Source organism: Nicotiana attenuata, chromosome 5, assembly GCF_001879085.1.
Source record: "Nicotiana attenuata strain UT chromosome 5, NIATTr2, whole genome shotgun sequence".
In the NCBI taxonomy this organism is placed as follows: domain Eukaryota; kingdom Viridiplantae; phylum Streptophyta; class Magnoliopsida; order Solanales; family Solanaceae; genus Nicotiana; species Nicotiana attenuata.
The window spans coordinates 38,881,299-38,893,721 of NC_031993.1; positions in this window are offsets into that span (position 1 = coordinate 38,881,299).

Below are 12,423 nucleotides of genomic sequence, written 5' to 3' on the forward strand. Positions count from 1 at the left end.
CCATTGTTCTGGGGTTACGATTTAGCCATGAATATTATTGTTTGATATTAACTTGACCTTGATTATAATTCACCAATATATGGTTGTTTCTTCAATTATGTGTTTAATTGCTTAATTGTCTGGCCAGCAATTAGGTTCTATTTACTATCTATGCTATGCTTGGGAAAGCCGTGTTTAGATTAGAGAAGAATTGAAGAGAGCACGATCTTAACCCTTAGGGGGAGCGGATTAGTGGTTAGGATAGGAATATACCTAGTCACCGTGCTTAATTAAATATCGTGATCTTAATGCATTCTTAATAGATTGATTTCATAGGAATATAGGCGTTAATCTATTGAGAATAGGTGAGTAGTACTTCGGGAGAAGGCTATGAGAGCATTTATCGATTAATTAGAAACCATAAGTGAATTATATGAAGGGGAGAGTTAATTAGAACACAATATGATTGGTGAATCGATCACAACCCTGGAATACTTGTCTCTACTGAATACACAACAATCAACTCGTTACTTGATAATTTAGTTATTATTTAGAATCGTAGTATCATATAATCATATTATCGGACTTTGATTTTAGCTGGACTGAATAACAATTTTAGCGATTTAGTGAGTAGTTTACACAAGTCTCTGTGGGTTCGACACTCAACTTATCATTATATTACTTGTCGACCACGTATACTTGCGTGTGCGTTTGGGAGCAACAATTATCATAATTCAAACAGCTTAACCCTTCCCGATAATTGACCCTATATGAGATAACTAAAAATACGGCAACTTGTCTTCCTAATCGATATGCTCATGATATGTGCAAAAATCTGAAAGCATCTAATCTCAACCTTTCACGAGTGAAACCACATATCTAGGATATCTTAGTATTGGGATGAGATCATGTATTGGTTAGAGGGGTTCTAATGGTTAACATGATGCTCCAAGGAAAGACAACTAAAACTCCTATCCACCCAGGGAGGTGGAATGCCAAGGATAGCAAAACTCCCTGCACATGATAATGACATAGTTAACGATTCTAGAAGTCGAGTGTGTAAAGACAACAGAACCCAATGAGATAGTATAAAATAACCATGGAAGGTTTGCAGATGTTCATAATTAGTTCTCCGTGGATTTTGACTTAAGAAATACCCAGATGCTAATGAAAGATAGAAAAACATGAGAAACAGGCGTGGTGCTATGATAACCTCCAGAGGTGCGCTTGGTCTTGACGGAGAGCCTATTAAGGGTAATTATGAGAAAGGAACTGTTATAATGACACATAGAAGGACACGTTCTCTTATGGTTATTGAACAAGTGTTGGGAAACTAGCCCAATTAATTCACTAACTAAGGAACACAATTAACACATGTTGTGGAGGTGTAAAGAAAAGATAAACATTTGTTATGAGCTGGACATGCTTTTGCTATATTAACTCCAAACTGCAATACAAGACCACGTCACAGGCAACCACAATACTAGGAACAAAGTGAGCTACTTACTGCGGGATGTCCCAGGTGGACACGAAAGTTATACTAAGATGGCGACACAAAATCTTCCTATGACGGAGATGTGAGGATTTCAATTTTTAGAGAGACTTTATGCACACGGTGACCATTTCGATTGACATGCACTCATATGGTAGGTTTTGATCTATGCTCTTAGGTTACTACACAGTGAGAAGATTTCATGATGATACTCGCAAGAGAGTAGAGTGAATGTTCAGACCATAGTATCCATATACACTAGTGAGTAAAATAGTGACTCGAGAAGGATCGCAACACTGGGATGCTTTACATGGAACATGACACCATATAGGTAAACTTTACGACGGTGCATGTATAGGCACAAACGAGTAGATGTTGTCCATTTAAATAAAAAGATTCTGTAAGAAAATCATCCGGTATAGTCCCTTGTTGAGAATTTAGGAAAGCATGTGGGAAGTATTAATCCTAGAGTTATAACTCAATTAAAGGACATAACTATAGAACTTAATTTCACAAGAGGATGTAAATAGGAGAATTTGTAATAGAGTGGATTCGCGAATAAGTGTCTCGTTCAAAGAGTAGGTGCATACAATGTTTTGTGATTCAACATCTTGTTAAGACCATGTTGATGAGAACTCTTCAATATGGATGTACATATACAACAAGTAGAAATTATGTGTTGTTCATATTGATGTACTAAGGAGTGACTTACCTGGTGACTTTAGGTTGATAGGACAATAGCTGTATCGATGCCCCTCGACTCCACATCCCTAATGCACGTTGGTAACATACTAATATACTACATTATCTGGTGGTGTAATGACATTAATAAGAACACGGGTACTCCCCTCAGCAACAAGTCCTACCAATCCCTCCATGGCTCGATACATACTCCTAACAAACCCTTGGGCACTCCCCCTCAGACTCAATGGTGGGGTCATTCCCTCCTTACTGCTTCAAGCTCGTGGATTATGGTATCAATATTACTCATCTTGGGAATAAGACATAGCGAGGAAATTAGCTCCCTATCTTGGGTTCTACCGCACGATCTAGAGTATCAAAGAAGGGTAAAATTCCTAAATGTCTGAATAGCCTCCAACTTATAGATGTGGTCGACAACAAACCGATAAGAAGGACTCTACTAGACACGGCTCCGAGACATCCTAGGACACTTTAAAACCTTAGGCTCTGATACCACGTTTGTCACGCCTCAAAAACCGAGGAGCGCGACCGGCGCTCAACCGAGTAAACCCGACTGAGCAAGCCTGTTAGGTTTCATACTACCCAAATTCGCCTTTGAATAAAGAGGAAATGTACACCATTAATCAAATTCTATAAATATATTATTAAAGACTTCCATTTCATTTCCATTAGCAACTTCGTTCATAATTTTCAAAATATTACAAGTTTAATACATCTTTGCTAAATATCAATATTTCTAATTCAATTCCCCATTATCGAACACCACCCACAACCTGTCTATGGAGCATCTAAATACAACTGAAGAGTAGTATGGAAATGCCGGCAACAAGGCTCCGGCCATACCTCAAAATACAAGTACATGATGAACAAATGATACAGGACCCCGAAATAAAGTAGTGCTTACCAAGTCGGCTGAAAAGAGGATGCGCCACTAGCTGCGACCAACGCTGTCTGCTACGGAACCACCTACATCCATTTAAAGATGTAGCGCCCCCGGTAAAAGGGACGTTAGTACTGTCGAATAGTACTAGTATGAATAGCTAAAAGTCCTCTTTCAAAATATTATGCCATATAAGAAAAGACAACCATGTAAACAAGTAACAATCAATGATATCCAAAGGCCAAGTTAATTTTTCAATATACGAAAGTTCATATGGTGAAAATAAAACTCGGGATATGTAGAAAATACTATTATTGGATAGAAGATATTTAATACCGATTCACCACAATTCACAATACCACTGTTCACAATATGCACATCACAACCAACTCCCAATTTCAATCATAATTTATGTGCCAATATATACATATACATATTCCACAGTGAATCTTAGCACGGAGTCCGATCACGACTCGACTGGCTAGGTCATCTCCCTTGGAAACATTTAATATTGTTACATCATCATCCACAATACCACCGCTTTCTTGCGCGGAGTCCGATCACGACCCGTTCGGCTATGTTGCCTCATTTGAGACATGTATCTCAATCACAATTTCATTCTCACTTTCCTGTTTCAATATCAGCACAGTACCACCATGTGTGCGGCATGGCATCCGATCACGGCCCGATCGGCTAGGCCGTCTCACCAAGACATTTTCATATTTCATCAATCATCTCATTTCAAATTTATTTCACATATATCAGTTCATCGGCACTTGGGGCTACAATTATCACATCATACTTGGCACTAGGCCACATTTCATAACTCAAGCTCTTTTCCCCCACAACTTACATCATTTTCACTTTCAGCATTAAACCTTTCAATTCAAGATAATAGGCACATACGAGAGCAATTATAGGTCGTAAGCATAAAGAGGATTTCACACATTTCGGCATAACCATCTCAAAGCAAACTCGACTTGAAGTCTAGGCATTTTAGCACATGTTTCACATTCTTCACACATTCTCATTTGACAAAATAGCATATTGAAAGCATTGAGACACATCTTGCACATATATTCTTGCAACGCAAATTCAGTTAATTCATTCCAAACATCTTTATAGATTACCAACAACTAGACACAATCAATCAAATACATTTGGTACACATAAGAGCAATTAGGAGTATCAACCATATCGAGTTTTCTCACACAATTTGGCATACTAGCCTTTATTTGAAACATGACTCAAAGTCGTAACATTTTAATACGCAACTCATACTTAGAATATATACATCTTTATTCATAAGGCTCATTTCGGAATAGTCAAGTTTATGGGTAATTACCCGGAATATAAGATTTATGAACTTTGAGCCAACCATACTCGAACTTATGAAAACACGTATGGAATTCGATTCTAAGAGAGAAAGTTTAGCCAACGTACCTTGTTTAAGCTTTCGTTAAGTTACTACAACGCTCCGAAAATTCTAGCAATCCCAATCTACTTTGAGACACAACAAAATTGAACACAAATTAGGAAGATATTCACGGTTTCGGCTCATTTGAGCATTTTATCTAACACTAGTTGTGCATCTTGATTTCGAAGCTCTTTTACAAGATTTCCTTCATTACCCAACCCAATATTTACTTGTTTGTGTTCAACAATCTTCCCACAAACCTTATTTGTACATGCATGTATACATAATACTATTACACCCAAGAATCACACCTCAATAACCCATCTTATACCCCAAACTCAAAATTAATGTCTAGTGTATAGAACCTTACCTCTTAGATGAAGGTCTTGTGATTGGTTTCCTTGATTCTTGAAGATTGATGAAAGATTGAATGGTTAGAATGTTAGAATCCCCCCTACCTCTCTCTAAAATCATTAGAATATCGCCCCAAATGAAGCCCCAAAGCCTATATATCAAAATGGGGTTGGGTTATGAAAATAGGAAAATTAACCCTCTGAACTCGGGTCTGCAGTCGCATAATGGACCGCACAATTGTTATTCGGGTCGCATAATGCACCGCAAAACTGGTGCCCAGAACTGGGCTACACTGGTCCATCTTGCGACCATTTTTGCGGTTGCAGATCAATTATGCGGACCATTCAATGATTTTGCGATCGCAGAATCTACCACAAGATCGCATTTTGCCAGCCTTTGGTAATTTGATCATAACTTTATGTAGTAATTTCCAAATGATGAACGGTTTGAAGTGTTAGAAACTAGACTCGAAGACGTTTCATTTGATATGTTTTTCATCACATTTAACCGTATATATATTTAGATATGCTCGTCCAAAGTGTAGACTTGTGCGAACTCATTTAGAATTTTAGCCTATTATGAAATTTTCCAATTTGACTTAGACTTAGGCCTTTCCTTGGAGCACAAATTACTTATTATATGACTTATACACTTATTTACCAAATTCAATTGATGTCCATCATGTTAATAGCACATAAAATATTATAATTAGCCTACCTGGCGTCACGAAATCCTAAATTACTTAGTAAAATTTTCCGGGGCCTTACAAATAGTTAAGAAAAAGGGGGAAAGACGAGGAGTGACCGGCCTTGAAGCAACAAAAGAATATAAGCCATAAAGTCATATCCTCATTTCAAAAATAAGCTCGTAACTCCAACGTGACTACCAGAAGGGAGAGTTAAACCCCAGAGTAATAGAAATCAGTATGGGCTGGTGAACAAGACAAACTAAACATGAATTAAGGACTGAGTGATTTGATAATAGTCATCATCATGAGAATATAAGATTGCGTTCCGTCGATAATAGAATGGACAACAGAAGAAGATTCATGAGAAATTCAGAGAATGGTCATTCAGGAAGACGCTTACCTAAAGCAAGCAATGTGAGAAAAGTTACGCTCAAGGGAATGTATGTTCCAGTTACACTAAGTGTCAGCATCGCAAGTAAGGAATATTGTTATCCTTGGTATAGAAGGATTACCGCAAGGCGAGTAAGGGTCATTGATGGTATGAAAGGACGCCGAAGATGAAGAGGTAAAATATCTATATGTAGGTCGTTGTAGCTCCAACTCTCAGTACTCCCCTAAAGGGGGGGAATATGGTGTGATGTGGCGTTAAGTCAGAATTAAGTGATTCTAGTAATTATAGAATGGTAAAGGAAGAATGCGATAAAAATGAGATTGCACTTATTCAAAGCCTACAGATATGCTACAATTCCAGAACATTGTGCAAACACAACGTCAAGGAAAGGAAGTAAGGGTCCCTGCCCGAGATGTTATTGATAGATAAGGAGCCAGTGCGAGATGTAAGTTAAGACAAAGGAAATAACCCAAGAAAGATTACAAGAAACATTGATATGAGAATGGGCCAACGAGTAGATAGTAATTGATTCAAAAAGAGCCTAGTTATGGCTAAACAGAAGGTTAAAGACGAGTCAGCAGATCGTGCAGGATAAACATAGTAAAACCCAATATAGTGAATTTAGTCTCGCAGTAATGTCATTGTAATTTTTGAAAAATATTTAGATAGGAGTTGGAGTAGTTAAAGGTATCGTGTGAATGTTACGGGAATAAAAGAGAGTGTCACTGGAAGACAATCAAAATATCAGTTCAGAAGAAGCCCTACAAGCATAAGGGCATGGAGGTAAGTAACTACAGATAATTATAGGCAAGGAAGGACGTCAAAAGGTCCGTCGAGTATACGATGTAATAAGCTTGCAACTTTACAAGAGTCGAAGGGTCCTCCCTAAGTACTACAACAAAAAAAACTAGTTGAGAAAATAAGGAAGAAGGCTTCAACCTAAGCTCAGTGACCTAAAGAGGAAATGGTCATGTAAAAACAGTCTCACTACAACATTGTAAGCACTCCTAAAGAAACTGGCACCTACCGTGGCTAATGAATGGGAAGTAAAATCAAAGGTAATATTCGAGATCATATGAGTCGCACAAAAAAACTCCGGTATCCGTGGAAACTAAAATAAGCTAAGTATGCACGCAACAAGGGGGCAGAAAGACCAGGAAAAGTAATAGCTTACGATTAAAGAAAAATGAGAAGGAACGAAAGGAATTATTCAATCAACGATCTAGAGTTAGTTATGTTATGAACGCACCTAAGAGTTCAGAGTATTATCCATGCAGCATATATGTTGACAATCATACAGCTATAGAAGATTCGAGTATATGTTAAAAGAAAGAATTGAGCCCAGGTCATGGACAAAGGATTGTATTGTTAGAAGATTGTATCATGGATATTCCATAGCATCCATGAAGGGCTAAAGTAATAACAAATACCATGAGCCGTGGATCGGAAGATAGCTTAAGCCTACATAAAGACTGATCAGAAGGAGGAGAAAACTAAAGAGTTACATCAACGAAGTAAATCGGGAAACGGATTATTGGACCCAGAAAATTATAGACCTCGTGATTGAGAACATTTTAGGATTACTCTCAGATATCAGGGGTACAAGAGAGATAGTACAGTAGCCATATTCTATCATGGCTCTACGATAAAGTTAGTTAGAAAGTACTAGCCTCATAAAACGTCAGTACGAAGCTCCCACCGGATTGTGTATGCACCAGAGGTGCAAGTATTATAATAGAGCTTTAAGTTATGGACGTGAATTATACCTATGTAGAAGGGATGTTATGAAAGAAATAGAAGAAACGATGCAAGATTTTAAGGTGGTAAGGTAAAGGTGAACAACGAGCTAAATACTCAAATGTAGAAGGTTGTGAATAACCCATACTTCGGATAAAAGGCTAGAAGCGTGGGGATTCAGTATCCAGGAATAATAGCGGCATCGTCAGTAGCATATCTTCCAGCCTATGGTCTAGGTATCGAGAAGCGTGATTATGAGAGTAAAGAAGAGTTAGAGACGATGTGATGTCTCGCTTGATGTTCCAAAATGACATAAGAAAATATATGATGCAAGCAAGTTGAAAAGTTGCGAGTAATATAAATAGATATGTGTAGGTCGCAAGCTATTGTATGGTGTAGCGACAAGGTTCTGGAAGACAGGAGTAAGGATAAGAAAGGGCGAGTAAGAAGGTAACAAAAATGGATAAGTCCTCATGATTGAACACATGAAAACAAGAAGAGCAGATGGTTTCTCTAAGTTATACAAAGCTCACTATAGCCTGAATGAACCTGAAGGAATCTAAAACTAATAGCATTTAGAAGAGAAAGAATGCTGCCATGGTAGTAGAATGAGGATGTAATTGTGATAGATAAAGAATGACATTTGGGCCTTCGATTGAGTGATTATTTGAAGGGATTTCATGAAATGTACATGATTAAAAAGCCCACATAAGGTAAACCACATTTGGATACTATGAAATAGGGTCTAATCACTTCACATGTTCCCCAATGAGACGTAAGCCCTAGTGGCAAGGTATTACGTAAGAAGTTTTAATTATCAGTGGTAGATTGTAGATCGATATTGAGGTGAATCAGCAATGGATGGATAAAAGTTACAAAGTATGAAATGAGGTTAGGCCGTCATTCTTAAGGTGAACAGTAATGAGGAAGCATTAAAGGACTTAGACTTATGCATATAGGATAAGTAATGAGAGTAAGCTGGAATTTAGTAGCAGACTCAGCAACGAAAAATCGAAGTAAGAGTTACGATATAGTATGATCTATCTTGATGCAGTAAAGTCATATGGGTGGATAAACGGATCTATGAAATAAGGTATAACAATATTCGTAAGTTTAACAAAGTACCGAGCGAAGGACTTCAGTATACCTATAGATGCCCAGAGGGACATCTTGTCAAGCTATGTATATGTTCACAAAGTAACGCCTAGAGATTGGCTAAAAACTGGAGGAAAAAAGAGAGAAGAGTCGCATAAGCGCACTTACAAGGTCAGAATCGTACAGGATGCATGAAAGAATGTAGCAATAGTTACAAGATTGGAAGGATTCCGACCACAAGTCGTGGCATGAGAAAGAGGCCTAAAGGGGGGAATGCCCTAGCCTTTGGATTTATTCACAAAACAATTGCCTAAAGGGCAAGGGGAGTATTAAGGTATTCACAAGAGGTATAAGTTATGAAAATGACAAGTGCATCAGTCAACATTTGAGGACGAATGTTCCAAAGAGAGGAATGATGTCACACCCCATATTTTCATACGTGAAAGTGCGCCATAAATAAATTGATGAAAGCTCGGAAATAAGGTGTTACATTCCGCATTGTCGTACATTAAAGTTTCGTCGTAAGTTAATCGACGTAAGATCGGGAATAAGATTATTTTGGGGTTATAAGTATTATGCTATTTCAAACAAGGGATAAGTAAATTCGTGAAGGTGAGAGAGCAAGCAAATCGAAAAAAATGAGTTTCGTCGAAGTTTGGAATTTTGGGATAAAATACAGCGCGAGCTAAAATACCCGGTATTTATGGACTAGTACCCAAGGTACCACATGCCATGATAGTAAGGTGTATAAGGTGTGTTAAAAATGAGTAGTATTTTAAGTAATTTGAGATAATTCTTCATTATGTGGATAATCGGGTAATTATTAATTTTAGTGGGAGATTAACAATTAATTAAGGAATTAATGATTAAATAAATCAAGATCTTGAATAAGGTTAATAAGCCAAAACGTGGAAGCCCAAGACTACTCTTAATCATTAAAATAGGTGGCATGTAGGGGCCTTATGGCTAAGAATTAGTCATCTTAAAGTGCGCCCCACTCTATTTGATAAAGACACCAAGTCATTAAGTGAAATGATATGTTAAAATGCAATGGGTTACAAAAAGCTCTTATGAAGTATGATGCTCTTATGAGCCAACATACGAATGTTCCCATGTCACTAAGAAAGTAAGGTGCTTATGTTTTCTAAGCTATCGGATGAAAACCACAAAATTCATATGAGACTACGTAATATTATAGCAACGGAATTTTGCGATTCTAAAGGAGTACGGTGCAATCTTTCGCAAGAATATCATATGGATTTTTTTCTACTCCGATCTCGCCGTTATGTGATTTGTTGCAATTGACGTATATTAGAGGGATTGTCAACAGAATCGGCTCAGGTATGTTAAGGCTATCCCTTCTTTCTTTTGGCATGATCTATACGACACGAACGAAATGAACAAATGCACAATTTCCATAAATGACTCTATTCATAAGAATACTAAAGATGCTTATGTTCTCGATTCCCCATGTGTCATATTATTCTATCATTTGTTCATGGGTCTCAGAAAATACGTAAGTTGAAAAAATTTACTTCATGATATTATTCAAAGGCATGATGGTCTTATGATAGTCCGAAAGATTTTATTGACGTACTTCTCATGCATTGCATTCATTTACATTGACTCATGACCAGATAGCGTTACATATACCAGATAGCGCTATATATATATATATATATGTATGTATATATGTATGTATGTATGTATATGGGATGTGGGAAAAGGTTACGGCGTTATATACGCACCACCACTTGATCAGTTGGTATACGTTGATCATTTTGCCCACAGTGGCTGAGATGATATGTTGGGATGCCCTCAAAGGCTTGATGATATTATGAGCACATGTACCTATGCACGACATGACATTCATACGCATATGCATGACACTATAAGTATTTCATGATTTGTAGAGTTATCCAGACTTACATGTCGAGTCTTTTACTCCATGTTTCTCTCATGTATATTGTTTACTGATTTTCATTCCTTACATACTCGGTACATTATTTTACTGACGTCCCTTTTGCCTGGGGACGCTGCGTTTCGTGCCCGCATGTCCTCATAGACAGGTCGAGAGTCCTCCAAGCAGGCTATCAGCTTAGCAGAAGATGTTGGTGCACTCCATTTGCTCCGGAGTTGCTTATTTGGTCAGTATGATTTGGACATGTATTGTTTAGTATGACGGGACTCTGTCCCGACCTTTATGGTATTTATCTACTCTTAGAGGCTTGTAGACATATGTCATGTATATGAAAGATTGTATGGCCTTGTCGACCTATGTTCAGTGTATGAGTGATTATTTTGGCCTTATAGGCCCGTACGTCATATATATAAGTTCGGATTACATGTTGGGTCGTCCAATGTCGAGTATTTCCCCATGTTTTATTGTACTTATCTCACGATAGCCTCTCTGGCTCACTTACCTATGATAGTATGATACGAAAGATACGTTACGTAGGTACTTGGTTGAGTAAGGTACCGGGTGCCCGTTGCTGCCCATCGGTTTGGGTCGTTACAACCAATATGGTCATCGCCAAAATTATTATAGGTAAGATATGTTGCTTCCATTACTTTTGCCCTGTAATAATCACACTACCATAATATTTTGGCATAATCACAATAGGTACATGATCAATGACCATTCACGCCATAATAATGAAATTATTTTCTTAGTTCATCTCAAACCTCTTTGTAGAGGTTAGTGTGGTATATTCACTACCACTAGCATGTTCATATTCTTTCAAGAATGAATATGTATTCATAAATCATATGTTATCACATTCACATCATGAATGGAGCATAGTCATCTATATGTGCTTTACAAAATCTCATCTCAAATCGACGACAAACATTACTTTCACATCGTGAAGAATTATTTTGAGAATCCTTATTATTCTCATTACCACAATTATGACGATTATAATTTCGTCTATTGCCACGTCCACATCCATTGATACCTTCACGGTAATAATTTTGTCTTCTTTCAAACTTATCACATACTGTTATCATATTCTCTTAAGGGAATGATAATGAAGCAAATTCAAAGGGACGAGTTTCTACTTCTTGTGCCCACAATCATACATGAATTTAATCATGGCGAGATAGAGATATTTTATCACTTCACGTGGTTATAATTTCTTACAAACTCTATTAGAGTTATAATCAAAATTTATTGTCTTTGCTTGTATTTAAAATAAAATTTATAGAGTTTCAAGTATTTAAAAGAGAAAAATAAGGTAAAATACTTACCTTAAATCTATTATTTATTGGTGAAGGAAGTTCGTGGAACAATTGACAATCATTATGCTCAATGTTATGTATAAGTTGAGCACCATGCATGTAACCCAGTGCCTCCACTCAATTGGTTGGAGTCTCGTGCTGATAACGTGTTATAAAATAATAGAAGAAGAAGAGTATTACAGAGAAAAATAGAGAGAGAATTCTTATTCATTTTGGGATGAATTACAATAGAATATGACCTCGCTATTTATAGAGAAAGAGTGACTTAGCCACCAAGTAAAATCCCTAAAATCTCTCTAAAACATAGACATTCACCTTATATAAAACCCTATTTATAACAAATCTTTACTTTTTTCCCTTTTTTTCCCGGGCCAATATTTGTTCTTGAAGGTCTTCATTTTCGTGTAGAAGTAAACTCTCCAAATTTATGACCAACTTTTCCTTCAGT